At 35.1% G+C, this 20,258-nt stretch overlaps 1 pseudogene; it reads right to left on the bottom strand.

Annotated features, from left to right (window-relative positions):
* The window catches only part of LOC127483856 (large ribosomal subunit protein uL29-like), a 54,839-nt pseudogene extending 49,672 nt beyond the window's left edge, over positions 1-5,167 (bottom strand).
* Positions 5,168-20,258: the final 15,091 nt, after the last annotated feature.

The raw sequence follows: 20,258 nt of genomic DNA on the forward strand, positions 1-20,258 counted from the left end.
GAGGTACCTGGCTCCTGGCTTCGGATCGGCACAGCGCACCATCCATAGCAGCCATTTGGGGGGTGAACCAAAGGAAGGAAGACCTTTCTCTCTCTCTCTCTCTCTCACTGTCTAACTCTGCTTGTCAAAAAAAAAAAAAAAAAAAAAAAAAAGGGTTACACTGTATTGAGCAGATATTTTCAGTTACTTCTATTGTTTAGCCTATGGCTAGTTTGATATTTTATTATACACCTGAGAGACAAATAGTTAATATCTCCCTTCAAGATATATTTACATACTTATTAAAAATACTCAAATATGAATAAATCAGATTTACATGACCTATAAATAAATCAAGGTTACTGATTTGATATTATTCTGAAAATAAAGGATAATTTGTTTGTTCATGAGAAGTTCCTCTTTCTCTATATATTATCTGTATTCCATTACTTATAAATCATATTGGATGATACATAACTTGAATTCTGAGCTGCATGTTATAAACATTCTTTTTCATTAAAAATGAAAATATTTTAGTTTTTCCCAGTGGTAACGTGATGATTACATAGAACAGTATGTTTTTGAAAGTTGTAAATGTCATACATTCGATAATCAGTTATTAGTTAAAATAGCTAAATACAATGGATGAATTATCCACTTGGGTAAAATATGAATGTAGTGAATGTAATTGCATTTGCAGTTAAGGCCTTTTTAAAGAGATAATTAAGGGACAGGCGTTTGGTCTGATTATCAAAATTCTGGTCAAGGTGCTGTATCTCACATCAAAAATCCCACCCCTTTTCAATATCTGGCTCTGATTCCTTACTCCAGCTTCCTGATAATGCAGATCATGGGAGGCAGCAATGATGGTGCAGGTACTTGGGTTCTTGCCACTAAGTGGGAGGCCTGGTTCGAATTTCCAGCTCTTAGCTTCAGCCTGGTCCAGCCTAGCTGTTGAATCCATGGATAGAAACTCTATCTCTCTGCCTTTCATATAAATAAACAGAATTTTTTTGTTGTCTATTTCATATTCTTCCTCCTACTTTGATCTCTTATGCTACCTCCAAAAATCCAATAGTAACGTTATAGGTACTTTCCTTTTGTTTACTTATTTGTATTTTTCCTGAATTATTCATTTACCTGTTTCCATAATTATTTAAAATAAATAGAATCAATAGATTCACATGATTTTTTTCTGCTTCTTCAACATTACAATTGATAGATTATCTGAAAATTATTAATCTTACCATCTTTTAGTAATTTTACTCCAAAACATCTAAAGATCTTCTGGTTTTCAAGAAATATCGCATGATATTTTATCAATAGACTTTTGATAAGAATGACTGAGACAAGAATGATTTAGAAACTACAGTTTCTACACTTGTAACATGACTATGATAACTGACAGCTATAAAGTTTCAGGGAAAGTTTATCTCTGAATTAGATGGATGATGTCAGGAAAGTTAAGTATGAATAGATTACTTTCAGCAATTTACAAATTGAGTAAAATGTGGTTTATGGCTACTATCTTGAATTTTTGTGAAATGTTAATTTCTTCTATCACATAATAGGTGTTAGTCTATCAATCTACACAATTTCAAGTAAAATGTATGAGTAGAATAAAAGGAAAATAGCAGTCTTTTTAAAATTCTCAGATTAAACCAATAAGAAAATATTAGCTTACTGTAAATATAATAAAATGAGATTTTAAAGAGTTTAAGATATGTGCTTATAGTTAAAAAGTTACAAGGTGGTAACTGTTCATGCTGTTTAATGTTTAAACTTAGTAATGATTTTGAAGTTACTCTAAGGTGTATAAATCCTCCTTATTTCCTTACATATCACCTGTTTATCACAGATACAGATGATCTTTTTGGACAGAGTTCCATTTAAAAAAAAAAAAAACTTGAATTTGTAGACCTTATAATTATGGTCCCCATAGCAATCATGAAAAATTACTCTCAGTGATTAGTTCACTAACAAATTTAGATTCCCTTTTCCACTATGCTAAAGCAGCAAATTTGACAAGGAGATTTGGTGCCTAGACGTTAAACTCATTAACTTTCTCAGTTTGGGCAAAATATTTAGAAAAACAAAGCTCTATAACATCTACAAGAGGCTCATAATTTTACTTTCCAGTCTTTTATGTCAAGCAGTAATTTTCAACAAGGGAAGATTTTGCAACCTTGGGGATATTTTGTCATGTCTGAGGATGGTTTTGGTTATCACTACTGGAGAGAGGCTGTGGCAAGGAAATTGTGCTACTGATATCTTGTGGGTAGAAGCCATGATGTCACTAAATGTTGAGAACATTGCCCCCAGTAAAATATTATGTGGCTCATATTTTCATTTATACAGATTTTAAAAAACCTTGATTTAGAGACATCTTATAGATAAATCAAATAAATTTTATTTTATAAAAAATAAATTGAGTAATCCATTGGATGTTATTAAATCTAATATAATAATTATATTTAGATTATTGAGTAAACAATTGGATGTTATTTAATATATTTAGTAATGTAATAAAAAGTAATACATATTTAAGTAAAATTGAAAAATTTTAGTACATTTCTAAGCACTATTAATAAGAAAGGAAATGTAAGGAGAAAAGGACACTTAAGAATCATAACACATAGCTTAGTTATTTTATTTCATAACAAAAAATGAATAATTTACACTTAAAACAGAATTGGAAGAGCATGATTAGTTGTAATTAACAAAACATGCCTTTATAACATGGTGGGAATTATGTCATTGATTGTATTTTTGGAAATCATACAAATATGCAACTGAGAAGCAACTGGCTCAAGAATATTCACCAAAATGTTTGTTGTTTCTAAGACTGAAGAAAGTATGTATACTCAACTTCACTTCAAGTTTACCTTTTGCAGCATGTAATTGGTATGTTACAAAGTTAATTATTCTATTTATTCGATAGATCGATGATAGACACACTCTACATAAACACTTGTAGGCAAACAGAAAGTCATGATATTATGCTAGGAATTTGTCATATGAGTACAATTATTGCAAAGCCTTCAATATCTCTGATGCTGTTTGGCTTTCTCAGGACAGTGCCATAAGGGCAATATTTACTTAGTCAATGGAAAATGGGCAGATAAAATAATTACACTGAAATATTCATCACTTTTGCAGCCTTCTGTAACAAAATATCTGAATTCAGAAAATACCAGTGTGACTTGGAAAATCTGTTGTTATAATTTTCCATGACTGAAATTATCTCTGAGTTAGGGAAAGATAGGGTGTCCTAGTTGGAATGTGGTGTATTGATCAAAGAAAGCTTTATGAATAGCAATATTTCAAATTGTCTTTTTCGTTGCTGGTTTGAAAGTTTTAACACTATGCAATGTTACTAAAATTCACGATTCATAAAAATATTTTTAAGTGGAAGAGGAAAAGTTAAAAACTTCATGATTTCTCAATGGAACATACGTGTTTGATGGATTGGTTTCAGGAAGAGAATTCACTCAAGTTGTGGATACAGCAAATAAATATTTTGAGGTTGTTAATGTAATTTTCATATGTGGAATGAATGTACATCTATAATTTTAACTGTGTCTATAGTAGTTTTGACCCTCTTTTTCTCTCCCTGAGAATTGTCTCTTCATATGTCTTCCATGGTAGATGTCCTGCTTTCTTTTTCTTGTAGACTTTCCAATGAAATGTAAGAAGATTAAGAAAAATGAAAACATCAAAATGATTAGCTGGGAAGGGGCAGGAGTTTATCCTAGTAATTAAAATGCCAGTTAAGACACTTGCATTTCATGTAATAGTAGCTGGATCTCATTCTCAGCTCTGGTTCCTTCTGGTGCTGAGCCTGGCAGACAGCTATGATGGGTCAAGTGCTTGGGTTCCTCCCATTCACATGGACACCTGGACAGAGTTTATAACTTCCTGCTCAGCCCTGCTCTTCGGGGAGTGAACTGATATATGGAAGTGCTCCTTCACTCTCTTTCCCTCCCTCCCTTCAATCCTCCCTCTTCCTGTCTTTTTGAAATGGGTAACTATACACATTTCCATATAAATGTAAGGAGCATCCAAACAGAATATTATATTCTTGTATATTATAGCATACAAGAAGGTATATGCCTTCATTAAATTTAAGTTCTTTCTACTGATTTTCAGTTTTCTTTTCTAATTTATGCAATGAAAAAGTTTTATAAATATTTTGTGAATTTGTTTCTAGCTATTTGATGATTTCTTGATGTTATTTTTCTGCTACTAGTATATAGGAATAAAAATGAGTTTTATTTCTTTATCCATCATCTTGTCTTATTCATCTGTAAATGCTATTGTTATGTAGATTCTTTTAGATTTCTTACATGTACATCATACTGTATAATCTTTGATGAGTAGGAAGAAAAGCCCAAAGATAATATTCAAATGAACCGTGAAGAGACAAAATAGTGGAAAATACAAGAGATGGAGGAGGTAATGTGGAGAAAGTGAAAATTTCTGACATAATTATACTTGAAGTTAAACATGAATAGGCAGGAGAACAATGGGAAAAAGCACTTACACATTTTGGTAAAAACTACATTTAATAAAAGGCAGTAAAATTATCATAGAAACATCCAAGGGGAAAACTAAAGTGACACTAGTTACGTTTGTTAAAGTGTCACCAATGGGGCAGGTGTTCGCTGTAGTGGTTAAGACAGCACAATAGGATGTTCACATCCCATGTCAACGTGATGTGCATTCCTGAGACAGCAGATTATGACCCAAGTGCTTGTGTCTCTGTCACAAGAGAGAGCACTTATCTCCCAGGGTGCACATTAATGGGAAGTTAGAATGGGTATTGGACCTGGGCCTTGAGCCCTGGCACTCCATATGGGATACTTTTGTACCAAGTGGTGTCTTAACTGCAACACCTCCCCAATGTTTTCATCTTGACTTAAGATATGAAGAGTGCTCATACAAGAAGGTTCTAGTAAAGAACATATAATCTTTTACCATAGCCAAATATTATCGGTTTGCAGAGGTGGACTTGGATTATAACAGATGAATTCGTATTTCTCATATACCAGATACACGTCAGGAACACAAATATCAAATACTGAGATAAAGATGTGTGGGCTCCACCCATGAGGCCTGTGCACTGCTGAGATGGTGAGGCGAAGGCGTTCTTCAGCAAGAAGCAGCAGAGACAAGTTTCGGGGAACATGTCCATTTATTAACGAGCAAGCACACCTATTAAAGGTCGGGCAGAGGGGGCAAAGGTCAGGCAGAAGGGGCATAACTAATTCAGGACAACACTAATTCTATAGGATAGAACCAATTTTGGTGTTGCTTTGCTTCTCCAATCAGCTTGAAAGTCAGGTAGCTAGGATAGCGTTCCAGGTGGTCCTAATGGGCCTGGGACACACCCAGGAGAACTTTCCCGGATTGGCAGTTACAGGACCCTTTAATTGGGGGTGGGGAGATCGGCCTGGGGCTCCCGCTGGCTGCCAGCAGTCAGGTTGCGGGGTCCTTCCCGGGAGGCATGGAATGCCATGCCCTCTCAGCTTCCTGCATGGGCAGGGCAGGCAGACTCACCACCATGTACAGGATCACCCACAAAGGTGTATGAAGGATTTTGAAATTTACTCATACAAAACCAGCATGTGAGTAGGAACTCTCACAATAACGTTCCAAATCTTATTCATAACGTCAAAGTTCACCTCAGGACAACCAGAGGATACCAAAATGATACCTATCTCTTCCTTTGCAGTATTTAAAATTTGGGACAATATGAATGGTTTCTCCATGTCAAGGATGCTAAAACTGTGAAATTTCCTAGTTGTAAGAGAAATCAAAGTGGTTGATGATTTGATTATTTCTTAAATAAAGAGTTAAAATTTCCTGGGGAAAGGATCAGTTTGGGATCACAATGAAGGAAGAGTTGAAAGGATGACAAGACATATGCAACACACGTGATATAACCAGACTCAAAGACAAAGGTATTAATGCCTGCAAACTAAATTTCATGCTTGATGAGAATTTATTCTTCACAATTCTAGGGACTGAAATCCAGGATCGAATCTCTGGTAGATTCAGTGTCTAGTGATGATCTGCTTCCTTGTTTGAAGATATCAATTTCTCACTCTGTCCTCACCTGGTGGTGAGGACACCAGTCTCTTCTTTCAGAGCACTCATACCATTTATGAACGCCCCATCCTCTTGACTTAATAAACCACTTAAATGCCCACCTTCTGTTAACATTCTACATTTATTTCAAGATGCAACTTTAGAAGGAGACAAACATTTAGCACATAATAAGATCAACTAAATCACTTAACTGACCTGGTTATAGTCCCACCTACATTTTCAACCCTTTCCCTTTGGAACCTTCAATTGTCAATTTGTTTTTCTGGCAATTACCCTTATCTATCCTACTTTACAGCAAGATATTTTGTAGGAATTGTTTGAATGTGCACTATCCATTTTCTAGTCATATTTCCACCAATGTAATCTGGCTTTTGCTCCTTCGGTGCCACCTAAATTGTGCTCTTTTTTTTTTAAAAAAGATCAATGCTGAATATATTCAGTGCAATAGCTGCCAGCTCATTAAGATTCCCTTAGTAAAAATTTTTTGTATCCTTCTGATTTCTCCTGGCCAGACTGATTAAAATACATGCAGAGTCAGCTAAATCAAAGTGAACCACTCATAAATCTTTAAAAAGGATTTAAATACTTAAGTAATAAACTAGAAAAAACTAAAATTTTTTATTGATCAGTACTCCTCCAGAGAATATCTGAGATTCTGCTGCTGCAAACCTTGGAGCAACGTGTGTTCCTATCATTTTAGTTTTAGATAGAATGCTCTCATTGTACTTTGACAGATACTTTCATTGGCAGAAGACATTGTATAAACAGGACATTTTTCAGAGTTAATGGAGAGACTGTTAATCATTATGTTAAGACCACATATGTTATTAAGGCGGCTGTAGCAAACAAGAAAATATGATCGCCTTCCTTTCTTGCTTAAGTTCATTCATTTTCTGTTGTATATGACCAAAAATCTGTTTGAATCAATTACAGCATCTTTCATGTTGCTAAATATAATGTATACTTCAGTCATCAACAGGCTTGGTTTCTCAACACCATTTGCAACCACTCTGATTGCTTTTGACTAATAGTTAACACTCTCTTACCAGAGTCTAAATTTGTTTTGTTTTTCGTCATTTCTCTTATTGCCCTTTCTTTGGAGTTTTCTATTGCTGAGAAACAGTTTCTCATGGGTCTTTCACATAGATGCACATCTTACACTTACCTGGGCTCTGTTTTGCTTTACCTTTTCAAGCATGTCTGTATGGCATATGGGTTTCGAAGATCGGGATGATGTCTCATTCTGAAACAAAGGAAAGGTATGCTTATTGCCCCATATAATAAAGATAACGTCTGTCTCCTTAACAAAGGCTGGGATGGCTTACTGCCTTTTATAAAAGACTCAGGTTCCTTAATTTCAGGGTTCTTATCCTGTAACAGGCATCCATCTAGACCCATTTGCAGTGACTGATCTGTGAGACTTTGGAGGCGTGGGGGAACGGTCACTAATAGATTCATGCTGATTGCAAAGCATGAGTAATGAAGTCTGTGATCTCCGATCTAGGAATCAGAGTCCTATTCTTCTGTTAATAAATCTGTGGCAGACTAACATTGTAGCTGCAAATACGATAAAATCTCAGATCTTTATGATTTTTTTTTCAGATTCTTTCTTTCTAAATTCATTATAGTAAGGTAGGTCAAGTTCCATTCTTCTCTCATTATGTGAATCCCTGAGTGATCCCATTCACTCATAAACCACAAAGTCTTTTCGTAATATGGACTCCCAGATTCAAATAACTCACTTTCATTCTCTTCCAAGTTCCAATGCATGTATTTATATTAAACATGGGATATTTATGAATTAATTCTTGGGTATCTTAATAAAGGTTATCTTAACCTTTATGCCCAGGTTTCTCTACACATACTTATTATAGTATTCCAAATGGTTCTTTCATCCATAGGTGTATGCCTTTGTCTCACTGTTGGAAAGATTGACTATGCCCTATATATCCTTAATGTTTTCTTGGAGAAAAACTTCCCTAATTTTCCTATATAAATCAGCTCTTTCATTTTTCACTCAGGAATTTCTCTTCATAGAATTTGTTCTTTTGTCATTACATATTTATTTGTGTGGGGAAAAAGTGTTACAGTCACCAAGGCTTCTGTCTGAATCCAGAAAATTTTCTTTCTGATTCTCTTATTTATTCTCAGGGCCAAGTAAAAATGTTTGATATATTCTAGTTATTAAATGTTTGTTGAATGAATACAAGCAATGACTCTTTACTTCATAGATGGTCTTCTGTATCAGTTTATTCTGCTTTATTTACAGAAGATGGCTCTATTGTCTAATTTGTTGCCTAATTTAAAAAGCATTTTTGTTTTATTTTCGTTGTGTGAAAGCTAGTTTTTTAATTCATAAGACTTTTTAAATAGAAAAGAAGCAAAGAAAGGCAAGCAACCTTTTCTATTTATTCAGAATGCGTATTCCTACAGATCATCACACTAAAATATGATGTATACATGTTTATAGAGTCACTGCATATCTGTATCCTTAAGATCAAAGTAAAATCACTTTAATAACAATATTAAAGTAGACATATTCATAATTTGTTTAATAAACATGTGTTATTAGAGAGTTTTTCTTTTATAATTTAAATGAACAGTTAGACTGGTAAATATTTATTTAAACCTTCAATTAGACACTTAGAGTAGTCATGAAAAATATGGTCCTAAAAAAGTTTATGTATGTCATTTTCTTTAGCAGGACAGAATAGGTCATGTAAAATAATAATATAATTCATCCATTTGTGTGCCAAGGCAGCTTATTATCTCAGTGAAACTGCATCTTAGCAAGTGCATCCCATGTTCTGTACAGTATAGGGATGTGTTCATTGAAAACTGCATTCATATTCTTAAAATTTCTGTTAAACAAGCATCAGATACCCATTTCTACTTGATAGCCATTACGCTGAACAACTTACATGATTACCCCTGGTTTATAAACTTTTTAGGATGGTGAGAAAAAAGAAGAATATTTAGCAAGAGTCCTAATCATTCCAAAATTTCACTGTTATCAACTCTGCATTAATCCCACTTTTCAGAATATTACTCTGATGTGAACCTAATTACTTTCTGATGTCTCCGTTTTTATTGTGTACCTTCAAAACTCTTTTTGCCTTTGCTATCCACTCAGCCCAGAATTAACTTCCTTCATTCTCACCTATTGAAATGCCTCTCATTCCATTTCTACTTTGAAATGCTATTTCACTTGATAACCATTCTTAATTTCCCAGTCTCATTGGAGTCACAATTAAAGACTTCCTTTTATTTGGGGTTTTCACATCTTGTTCTTTCTGCAGCTCGGTAACACTTCAGAGAGCCTTGACTTGCTAGTCATTCATCTTTTATTCTCTTCTACTAGAATTAGGAACTGAATTTTATTCCTCACATAGCACAGTGAAATGAGAAGGCACAGAGTAAACATTAATTGAATCAGATCGAATAGTAATAGAAGTTACACTAAAAACTTTTTATGTGAGCTTAACCATTTAGCATTTGCTAATATTTTATTTTGACCTACAAAAATGTAACTTTCTATGGTCCAACTTCATATTTAACAGTGTTCCTATACTAGCATTAGAACTTAGTAGATCTTTAATAAAATTTTATATTTATTCTTCAAAGTTGAGAGGAGAATTGTAGTGGCTAAAGCAAAATATTTCAAAATTCAAAGTGAATAATTTGCTCATCATTACTACATTCCCTAAACTTAAATTAGATATAAATAATTAGTTGTCATAGAAATTATTAACCACTAAAATAAAAAAAAATCCAGATATAATCAGGGCAAAATCTACACAATAAGAAATATTTTGTGTTGTCCCTGTCATTAACTTGTTATAACTGAGTATGTCTATTTGAGACATTATCTCATTTTTTGGATTACCTGATGATACCATATGTAAATTACATATTTTACATCTACAGCATTAAAGGTCTCCTATATATAGACAATAATGTGTATATTCAAAATGAAAAAACCATTATTTTTATTAATGTGTTATTTTCTCCTGCATATTTTTTATTTCTTTTTTTAAAGCAAATAAAACATAGTGTATCTGTCTTACATGGTCTAATGGATTAAATTAGTATACGTAAAAGCAAATATTTTTAGATACTTTTGCCAAACCAGACAAAATTCTACAGACTATAAAGCCATTATATGCAACCCTGTACTATTAGAGTCACAAATTGCAATTGCTTTGAAAGACGAAAAATGTGAAGATCTTATGTTACATGATTGCTCTACTCTTACACTTTCGTGAAGATTGAAAAATTAAAAACTACAAATCAGTTTAGGCTGTTAAAAGCAGATGATGTATAAGAATCACTTCAGTTGCAGAAGTGCTACCTGTCATTATATCTCCCACACCACTGAGAGAAATTAGGTGTTTGAAAAGCTGTAATGTGCATTTTACTTGGAATGCTCAGGCTTTAATTTCCTCTCTGTGGAGCAGCTCTGATGTGAATGTACCTGTCTCTGTTTAATCTGAATATGATATACTTTCTTACAAAAGCAACGTATAAAACCCAAAGAAATCTCTTTTTTTCAATTAACATTTATGCTGTTCATTAAAAATATAACACTTCCAACCATTTTCATTACACAAAAATATGCTAGCTTCCTGTATTTTAAATCTTTGCAACAGAACATTAAAAAAGACTTATTCTTTCTGTGTCTATAGAAATGTCAGTGAAACAGATTTAGACACCAAGATGGTTGTGAAACCAATTTGCATATGGAGTTTTTAGAGAAAATGATCCACCTCTTTTAAATAGTAGCACCTCCACCAAGAATATTAAAAAAAAAGATGAAAATTTAGGTAGAGTTTGTAAAATAATTGTATAAAACCATTACAGCAGTAATATACTCCGAGAAAATATTAGGATATGTAAATATATTTGTGGAAATATAGACCAAAAACTCATATCAGAGAAATGTCTTAAAAAGCTATTTTGGGGGCTGGAACTGTGGTGTGGCAGGTAAGGCCACTACCTATGGGGCTGGCATCCCATATGAGCACCAGTTTGGGTCCCAGCTGCTCCAGTTCTGATCCAGCTCTCTGTTATGGCCTGGGAAAGCAACGGGGGATGGTCCAAGTGCCCAGGCCCCTGCATCCACTTGGGAGACCCAGAAGAAGCTCCTGGGTCCTGGCTTCGGAACTGCTCAGCTCCTCCCATTGTGACCATTTGAGAGTGGACCAGTGAATGGAAGATTCTCTCTCTCTATCTGCCTCTGCCTCTGCCTCTCTGTAACTCTGCCTTTCAAATAAACAAATAATTCTTTTTTAAAAAGGTTTATTTATTTATTTGAAAGTCAGATTTACACAGAGAGAGAAGGAGAGGCAGAGAGAGAAAGCACCCTTCCATCCACTAGTTCACTCCCCAATTGTTCACAATGGCTGGAGCTGTGCCGATCTGAAGCCAGGAACCATGAGCTTCTTCCAGGTCTCCAACACCGGTGCAGGGGCCAAAGGACCTGGGCCATTGCTTGCTGCTTTCCTAGGCCATCACAGAGAGCTGGATTGGAAGTGGAGCAGCCAGGACTAGAACTGGTGCTCATATGGGATGCTGGCACTGCAGGGGGCAGCTTTCCCCTCTGTGCCACAGCAACAGCCCCACAAATAATTCTTTTAAAACAAAAGCTATTCTGGAATCGTGGATGGAGATCTGAGTGTCACCCTTAAACCCATTTCCTCTGGAATTCTACAGAGGAAAAGAAATTATGTCAGGCCTACTGTTGTAGGGTTAGAGTCCTGATTGATTCCAGTGTTCCTTTGATTAATAATTGTTTTCAGTGGCTCTTTTGCCCATTGAGTGTCTGTGGACCACTTTTAATACTAATCCCTGATGGCTTGAATCAACCTTAGCCAAACAATGCTGGGCTTATTCCACCAAACACATAGTAAGTGACAAAGATTAAAGAAGTTACACCTGGGAATAAAAGATGCATCCATTCCTATACAGAAACTGCTAGAAAGAGATTCCGGTAAAAGAATCACTAAAAAATAACATGTAATATATTCATTACTGAATTAACACAATCCTCCGCAGGCCACTAATGTACTCTAGCTTAAATGTACTAGCAGACTCAGATTTCTAGACCATCTAGTTAATTAATACTATTAATATTAATCAATATTAACAATAATTAATATATGTTAATAAATTAATACTGTCCTATCTTTTACTTTCACCCAATTATATCCTTACTGAAAGCAAAATTACTGTAGTGAGTGTAGAAGGTTTGGGTAGGGAATTTGGAAGACAAGAAACTAAACCTGCCTCAATTCCTTTTCCACTCCTGATGCATCATGCAAATGAGGTCGGAGAGGCAGAGAGTTAATCCCAAATCAATTCTTGCCATCTAGATGTAAACATACATGCAATTACTTACTTGAGCTATATATTTTGTTATGAAAATTTCTTTAATATCTATGAATTATCAGGAAAATTATTTTGTACAAGTGTACATTCAAGGGCACAGAAGATAACAACATTAAATATGTTTAGGGGACTGTAGGAGACCAAACTAAAGTTCTGCTTTATACAAATGTTCCTGTTATCATGTGTGTATATAATAAATTGCATATTTTATTTACTTTAATCACAGAAAAACTTTATTTATACTCTTTCCTATATGCCTTTCACTATTAAAATTTAGCAACATGAAGGTGAGTGTTTAGTGTAACTGTCAAGATGCTACTACACCATGAGGGAGTGCCTGGGTTCAAATCTTGGCCTCTTCTGATCCTGGATTCCTGCTATTGTGCACTCTGGGAAGCAGTAGGTGATGGATGGTGCCAGTGTTCGGCTCCTGCCAGCCATGTGGGAGACTCAAATGGAATTCCTGACTCTAGGCTGCAGTCTAGGCCAGCCCTGGCTGTTCTGGGCAATTGTGGAGTGAATCAGTAGATGGGTGATATCTCTCACACTCTCTCTCGGTTCTCTCTCATTACTCAAATAAATAAAACAAATTAAGAAAAACTAAAAAAGAAACAACAGCATAGAATCAGAAATTGTTCCAGAGTATAATCATCACTGATTGTCAGTCTGGTCAATGAAGGTTCCTTTATTCTTGATATGTTTTTTTTTAAAGATCTTATTTATTTATTTATTTGAAAGAGTTGCACAGAGAGAGGAGAGGCATAGAGAGAGAGAGAGAGAGAGAGAGAGAGAATCTTCCATCAGTTGGTTCACTTCTCAGTGACTGCAATGGCTGGAGCTGCACCCATCCAAAGCCAGGAACCAGGAGCCTCTTCCAGTTCTCCCACAAGAGTGTAGGGCCCAAGGACTTGGGCCATCTTCCACTGCTTTCCCAGCCCACAGCAGAGAGCTGGATCAGAAGTGGAGAAGCCACGACTCAAACCTGCAACCATATGGGATGCTGGCACTGTCTAAGGCGGCTTTACTCGCTATGCCACAGCACCGACCCATTAATATATTTTTCTAAGATACGGTATCTATGGGACTATCGATGATTAGAAAAGTCTTGAAATTATACATTTCAGTTTCTTTTCTCCCTTTTGTGTCCAATAAAGAACTTTATAATTATATGATTGTATGCATCTTTAATATGTGTTCTAGTCTGTATTGATAGTTGGCTGCATATCATCATTGACAAAAGAGACATAGGAGACAAAATGTATTGTATATAAAATATTTATATGTTGAAAAAAATCATTAATTAGTCTTCAGTGTCTTGGGAGGAAAACAACCAGGGAAAATATTCTCATAAAAACGTTCCCTTCCTTTTATAGTATATTTTCTTATAAGCAGATACTAAATGCAGGAGACATTGAGAAAATCAATAAAGTTTACACACTTGCATTTTTTAAATTGTAACGAAATATCGGAAGTCCTTTGAAGAGCATATTCTGAAATATATCTTTATTGTTATTTATATGTGGTTTTTTCTTGCACTTTTATTTTCAAGAAGCCATATTCATTTTAAAGGTAAAGTAATCTTTGTTTAAGAACAGTGACTTTTTGAAAAACAAAATCAAAGGCTATTCTATCTTTTGCAACAAAATGGCTGCAACCAGAGACCATTATGCTTAGTGAAATAAGCCAGTCCCCAAAAGACAAATATCATTGATTTTTCCTTATTTCTGATAACTAATATACATAGTTCAAAAAAGTAGTGTATATGAACAAAACTGACATTTTGAGTTTATTGTTTATTGCCCTTGTCTGTACTATTGAGGAACAGCTTTTTGTTTTTTTTTACTTACCACTTATTGAATTCTTTATTTAGAAGAGGTTTAAGCTTATGATTATAAACCAAATTGAAAGTATACCATTGCAGAAATCAAAATAAATATAAAAAAATGAGAGGATGGCAGTGCATGAGGGAGGGAGGGTTATGTAGGAAGTAACAGTATGCACTGAAAATTGTATATTTTAAATACATAAAATTTGTTCCCCTTTTATAAATAAAAAGTAAAAAAAAATCTGAAAAGTAAGGAAAAATATGCAAATGTATCTTCCCTCTGTGATACCAAATTAACCTAGTGATGGTAGGATATGTATTTTCCCCAGAGAAGAAATGTTTATAAATAAGAAGTCATATGAAATGCTTTCTGATAAAAGGTACATGCGTATAAATGTAGATACATAAAGTAATAAAAATTTATTAGAGCTACACTGCATAAGATTGCACAAAAATTTATTTCCAATTAAAAATAAGATAATTGAATTGTTATATAGGAAAAATTGATGAGTCATGGTTTAAATATTTTAGAAGTTGTTTCTTGACTTCTCAGTATCTGAGTATCCTTTTCAAAATAAAATATAACAGAAAGTTTCCTATGTTTCCAGTTTTGTAAAATGCTATGTAACTTTGGTGTAAATGTGCATCAAGGGGCCGGCGCCATGGCTCACTTGGTTAATCCTCTGCCTGCAGCACTGGCACCCCATATGGGCTCCGGCTTCTAGTCCGGGTTGCTCTTCTTCCAGTCCAGCTCTCTGCTGTGGCACAGGAAGGCAGTGGAGGATGGCCTAAGTGCTTGGGATCCTGCACCCGCGTGGGAGACCGGGAGGAAACACCTAGCTCCTGGCTTTGGATCAGCGTAGCTCCAGCCATGGTGGCCATTTGTGGGTTGAACCAACAGAATGAAGACCTTTCTCTCTCTCTCTCTCTCTCTCTCTCACTGTCCAACTCTGTCAAGTAAATTTTAAAAAAAGCATAAAAAATGTGCATCAAACTTTGTTCTTAAGCTATGTATGGATAGTGCTGTTTTCTGGCAGCCCTTGAACCTACATTTGAAAATGCACTTGAACACTTGTTTTCATTAGGACTTTTCTGGTGCACTGTAGGATTTAGAAACTGAGCACATGACAACTGGGAACTTAAAAGAGGCAGTTGAGAAAATATTTCAATTTTGAGGTGCCAAGTAAAACTCAAATATCTATCAAATGTATTTATTTGAGAATTAGGTGAAATAGAAGCATTTATTTAGTTTCTGAGAAGATAAGTTTGGTACAGTAGAGAAAAATGGGTTTTTAGAATCTGACTTATCTGAGTTCAAATTTCAACCCATCATTTAATACGTAGTGACCTAATATTTCTTAATTTCAGTTTTCCCAGTATATACTTTACAATCTTCTGAAAAAAATACATTGCAAAGAACAAATGAGGGCTAATGGATCGGTAGTATACAATAAAATTTCAGTTCAAAGCCTTCTCTAACTGCAGACATAAAGGCTAAAAAATTAAAAATTAAAAATTAAAAATCAGAGCAGAGGGCTGGCACCATGGCTCATTTTTTAATCCTCCATCTGCGGCGCTAGCATCTCATATGGACACCAGGTTCTAGTCCCAGTTGCTCCTCTTGTAGTCCAGCTCTCCACTATGTCCCAGGAGGGCAGTGGAGGATGGCCCAAGTCCTTGGGCCCCTGTACCCTCATGGGAGACCAGGAAGAAGCACCTGGCTCCTTGCTTCGGATCGGTGCAGCGCCAACTTTAGCGGCCATTTGGGGAGTGAACCAACGGAAGGAAGGCTTTTCTCTCTGTATCTCTTTCTCTCTCTCACTGTCTATAACTCTACCTGTCAAATAAATTAAAAAAAAAAATCAGAGCAGAGCTCAGAGAAAATGTCTTTATGTGTCAGAAACAGAACAGACTCACACAAAACCTCAGTGAGCCTAGGTCAGATCCTATTTACATGGAGTTTAAGATCATGAATCAGGTTGTCACACAGAGATGCCAAAAATCTCTACTGGGAACAGAGCTATATTTAGAGTCAATGACTGATGTAAAAATGCCGCATCAAAATAAGTGAAGAATAACAAGGAGAGGGGAGGCAAATTCAGAGTCTTGTTATCAAAACAAATGTGTTTTGACCTGAGATGTGCTTTTAAATCTGACGGTTACTTAGAACCATCCATCTAAAGCCTGGCCTTATCTGAGGTTATGGGTCCACGGGTGTAACTACCCAATAAATGACCAGGAAAAGATAAAAATTAAAAGGGGATAGAGGCACAGATAGAAAGATAGATAGGAAAAACCATAGAGAAAGCTAGAGAAAGAGTAAATCTACTCAAAATGAGTGTGGAAATGAAGTGTCCAAAACACATGACAAAAATCTAATTCTCAGGAGGCCAGCAAAAATCTCCCATTTCAAAGAATTTCTTGACAGTAAATTCCAAATAACTAATTTGAATATGTTCATAGATAGTAAGGAAGGAACTGAAATATAGTCATTGATATAAATATGAAAATGGAAAATGCCAATTGGATACACAGAATAATGTATAGGATTCAAAACATACAAATGATTCAGAATAGAGATACAGAGTGATAATTATTACATGTGAACTAGAAGTTAAGACAAACACAATAACAGATGGAGAATCTAGGGTAATATACAAAATTCCAGTAGAAGGAAATAAGAGAATGGAGCCAATCCAGTGGTTTAAAGCATACATGCTAAGAATATTTTAGAACTGAGGAAAGACAGAAAATAAAAAACCTGAGTACACCTAAAAACAATTCCATGCTATTACAGCATAATTTATTTCTAAAGCATAAAAATTAAAAATATAATCTTAAATGCATCCAGAGATAGAGGACAGATTACTTACAAAGAATGGCATTTGACTGACAGGATGCTTATGGCTATCAAGGGACATTACAGAACAATAAAGTGATTACTTAAAATAGGGAATAAAAGTATCTATGCCTCCAAATTTTATAATAAAATAATATGTCATGGGTAAGGAAAAGAAAAAAGGCTAATATAATTTAATGCACATAGACTATCACTAAACAGATTTTAAAGAATGGGTTCCATTATTATGGAAAGGATAAAGCATGATACACAAAATGGCCCAAAACTTAATAATTCATTTTAGTAAATTATTAATTGAAAGTGATAATAATGTGGTTAATAACAATATATTTTAGACACTTACAGACAAAATAGAACATTCACTCAAAACACCCATTACATGCTCCGGGTAAATAACAAGTAGTTTAAGTACGATAAGATCCTTCTTATGATTAAGCATGATGGCAAGCATACTGATTAACTGTACATATTGTTTGATCTTTTAAAGTTACATTTACAGCTTTAAAAAACCAATTCAAATATGGAACAACTTGAACATTAAACTGTATAACAGATTTGGTGTGTTGAATAGGATGCTGCAAACTGTCTGCATTTGTATTGGAGTGCCTGGGTTTGAGTCCCAGTTCAACTTCCAATTCCAGTTTCCTTCTAATGAGGGTCCTCAGGGTCAGCAGGTGGTGGCTCAAGCGTTTGACTTACAACTACCCATGAGGTTAGACTCGGATTGAGTCTCTAGCTCCTGACTTTAGCTTGCTCAGCCCCAGATGTTGCAGTCATTTAAACCAGTAAATAAAAAATTTATCTCTCTCATCTCTGTTCCTCTCCCTATCCCTTTCCCTTTCCCTCTCCCCTCCCCCCCGCCAGCCCCCTGCCTTTCAAATAAAAACACATTATCTTTCTATATATATACATATATATGTTTATGTAAATATGATTTATATAAGTAAATAGTTTTGGGTTATGATGTATTTTTTCTATTCGGTTCTTAGTCATGTAAAATAGTGTCATAACTCATAGTGTTAGAGGAAATTATCTCTTCCTTTAGTAGAGTCCAAAAGCATTAATCTCTAAATATTGGATGGCTCTTTCATACATGCCTTGTTGTGATGTATGTCATGTTTTATATCCCTCCAAATACCACAAGTTTCTTGAAGGCAGGCAGATTCCTATCTTATTCATGATTTCCTCTCCCCAGTGCCTATCACAGTGCAGGTGACATGACAGTTATAAACAAACAATGGTTCAAAGACACTATAAATGGAAATACTTAATAATCATTATTATAAAGATAATATAATTTGATAAATATATTATCTGATAGGTGTTAAGTACATCAAACAGTAACCAGTGTTTCTATAAAAGGAACAGGAAAGAGCTGGTGTGTGGTGTAGTGGGAAAAACTGCTGCCTGCAATGCCAACATCCCATTTGGGTGCCAATTAAATATTTCTGAACATTATTAGATATAAAAAATATCAAAGAAGAGTTATCATATCAAGTAACTCTAAAGTGTCTTATGCATCTACATTTCCTTTTGTACCTCTTCATGTATGAACTGTACAACTAAAATTTTAATGATTTATTTTATGTGAAACGTTTAAATAGGACAAGTACATAAGAAAGACGAAAGGAAACTAAGAATCTCCATATCATAAAATAAGCTATTACACGTGTTCAAATCTTCCTTTGAATTTATTATGGAGACTCATACTTGCTTGTAGATCACAGTTTTCAATCAAAATATTCCAAGGAGATTTTAGAGTGGTTTGTGTTATAAAATTAGAAGAAATTGGATTTGAGACCTTTATGTTGACCTACTCTTCAACACCTAATGAAATCATTTTCCTTCACATTTGGATTCCCTTATAACCTTATCATTTACTACATGGAGGTGAGATTACTCACTCATGCTCTCCATGACTTCCTGCAGGCTACTTGGCCTGTCACCTTTAGGTTATCCACTTGGTAAATGGGAATTATAGGAGAGCATGACTTCCCAGAGTGTAATGAAAGTTAATGAGGAAGAAGATGTCTCTAAACTAATTTGAACTCCTGTTGGGGAAAATTTTACTCTGCCTTGCCCCTTCTAATAGCATTTATTTTGTAGAGAATTATAGCCTTTTCCTTCTCTTTTCAGGAGAAATTTGTCTTTGAAGTGTTGAATCATGGAGAAATATTTATCTCTAGTTGAAGTATAACAAACCAAAAACTATAAACTTTAGAAGTATAAAAAAATGACAAGAGAGATGGTCTAAGTCAGTTGTAAAGCAATATATGATACTTTAAACATATATGAGAAGCCAGCGCCATGGCTCACTAGGCTAATCCTCTGCCTTGCACGCCGGCACACCGGGTTCTAGTCCCGGTCAGGGCGCCGGATTCTGTCCCGGTTGCCCCTCTTCCAGGCCGGCTCTCTGCTGTGGCCAGGGAGTGCAGTGGAGGATGGCCCAGGTGCTTGGGCCCTGCACCCCATGGGAGACCAGGAAAAGCACCTGGATCCTGGCTCCTGCCATCGGATCAGCGCGGTGCGCCGGCTGCAGCGGCGGCCATTGGAGGGTGAACCAACGGCAAAGGAAGACCTTTCTCTGTCTCTCTCTCTCACTGTCCACTCTGCCTGTCAAAAATAAAAAAAAAATATTTATATGAGAAAGAAATACCCAAGCCAAAATCAAGTGATGCTTTTAAAGGACATGTGGAGATGTTTGTGCAGAAAATCTTGGCATTGCCAAGGGCATGAATGTTACTTTAGCTTCAATATTCACTGAAGAAGCTAAAGGTCATGCAGAACTGGAAGACTGTTGGATGCATCTTTTGGAAGAGAGGCATATAAAATAATGAAGTATATTTTAGTAGAAACTGAGTTTTAAAGCAGTTTTTTTTTTTCTAAAGATATCTGGGTAAAATGTATATACACATATTTCAAAGTCAATTATGTTAATAATATCTTTACACAGTTTCTAATTTTGGCCTAAATTTATCACCATGTCTGTGATTAAAAATATACAGTCTCTCTCTTTAAAAGAAAAAAGATTTATTGTTGAAAGTCAAGGTTAGAAAGAGAGAGAGAGAGAGAGACAGAGATCTTCCACCTGCTGGT

The sequence above is a fragment of the Oryctolagus cuniculus genome, chromosome 12 (genome assembly GCF_051225735.1).
Source record: "Oryctolagus cuniculus isolate XC-2025 breed Fujian yellow rabbit chromosome 12, ASM5122573v1, whole genome shotgun sequence".
NCBI lineage: Eukaryota > Metazoa > Chordata > Mammalia > Lagomorpha > Leporidae > Oryctolagus > Oryctolagus cuniculus.